The sequence below is a fragment of the Protobothrops mucrosquamatus genome, unplaced genomic scaffold (genome assembly GCF_001527695.2).
Source record: "Protobothrops mucrosquamatus isolate PMUCROS unplaced genomic scaffold, P.Mucros_1.0 scaffold2931, whole genome shotgun sequence".
Classification (NCBI taxonomy): Eukaryota; Metazoa; Chordata; class Lepidosauria; order Squamata; family Viperidae; genus Protobothrops; species Protobothrops mucrosquamatus.
Genome location: NW_015388956.1, coordinates 146,603 through 148,637, shown reverse-complemented (window position 1 = coordinate 148,637; position 2,035 = coordinate 146,603).

Here is a 2,035-nt window from a genome sequence, read left to right as displayed (position 1 = left end):
CAGGGGGAGAGCCTTCTCTGTCGGAGCACCCACCCTCTGGAACGAGCTGCCCCCAGAGATCCGGGTGATTCCGGATCTCCCCTCCTTCCGCCGCGCCCTCAAGACTTGGTTGTTTCAGCGGGCAGGACTGGCCTAGGGGTATTTTAAATTGGTTTTAACTAAATTTTAGTAGAAGCGGCCTATTTAAATATTTATTTTTTAATCATTTTCTTAAATTTTGTATTTTGTATTGTATTAGTTGTTTTAAACTGGCTGTAAGCCGCCCTGAGTCCTCCGGGAGAAGGGCAGGGTATAAATATAATAAAATTCAAATTCAAATTCAAAACACCCAGCGGTGCAGTTTTTCATTAAGGGCGCAACAAACAGCAGACCACCCGTAGTCCACAGATATCCCTTCTGGGATCTGTCCAGGTTCCTACAAGCCATTACCTCACCTCCATTTGAACCTGTTAGGACCTGCACATTACAATTTTTGACCCTTAAGGTGGCATTTCTGATTGCAGTCACTTCAGCAAGGCACATTTCAGAGTTGGCAGCACTATCAGAGAGGATCTCTGTACCTTCCACACAGACAGGGTGGTCCTACGCTTGGACCCCTCCTTCGTTCCCAAGGTTAACTCCCTGTTTCACAGAACACAGGAGGTGGTGCTACCAGATTTTTGCCCTCAACCTTCCCATGAATTGGAGCGCAAGTGGCACACCCTGGATGTTCGCAGGGCCCTAAGGCAATACATTAAGCGAACAGCATCCTTCTGCAAATCGTGTTTGTTTCCTTCACTCACACACAAGAGGTCAAAAAGTCACAGCATCCACAATCGGTAGATGGATCAGGAAGTGCATAGCAGTGGTGTACCAGGGACAGTCACTAGTAGTCCCCAGACAAATCACCGCACACTCCACTTGCAGCGCTGCCACTTCAGCAGCGTGGGCGACTCAGGCACCGATTGAGGAAATACTGTATGTAGGGCGGCGACATGGGCGTCATCTTCTCCCTTCATAGGACATTACAAATTAGATAGGTTCGCATCTGCGGAGGCCTCATTTGGCAGGAGGGTCCTCCAGTGCGTAGTATGAGAAAGTGAGACACAGGCCCATACTGCTTCCCACCTGCAGGGACAGTGAGGCTTTGGTATGTCCCATTGGTGGATTCTCCACTCATCATGCTGGAGAAGGGGCGTTGTCTTACCTGAACGCCTTTTCTCAGCATGACGATGGAGAATCCACTCCCACCCTTAGGGCCAGTCAGGTCCTGTGCAGGGAAGAGGATTGAGCCAACAAACGGAATCATAGTCAGCAACTTTCGCCTCAGTCGAGAACTGGGGAAGGGAGGTCCCAGGAAGAGGTGGAGCAAAATTGGCTGACTTAGTCTACGGGCAGAAGACAAAAGCAAAACCCATTGGTGGATTCTCCATCGTCATGCTGAGAAAAGGCGTTCAGGTAAGACAATGCCCCGTGTATCATGTAAAATAGTGAATAAGCCTATAGATGGATATTTATTAAAAATATCCATTGAGATAATTGGTTATTACAAGAAAGAGACATGCTTTTTGAACTAAGGAATAGTGGGGTGAAATATATATCAAATAAAATATTAATTTTGCTCATTGACTAGCAGAGAGAGAGAGAGAGATGCCATTTCATATCTAGGTTTTGGAGTTTACAAAATTAATGCTCAAGTAGAGATTTAAAATATTGATGAATTTATAGTACATGTCTACATTGTTCTATGTTCTGGATAATTCCGTTCTTTTTTTGTTTATGTACAATTTGCAAAAAAGCAATGATTCTTTCCCCCCTCTCTCAAACATACACGCGTGCACACACACACACACACGCACACACATACACACAATAAAACCAATATTTTAAAGGTAAACTCATTATCCTGGTTAGAATTTATTACTGTTGTGAAATAATTCTACCCCTTCCTCTTCCCAACTTCCTCTTCCCTCAGTTAATGTACTTTTTAATTTTTTTGTATTGACATCTAAGCATTATATTGATTTTCTTCCCCAGCAATTTATAATTACTAAAA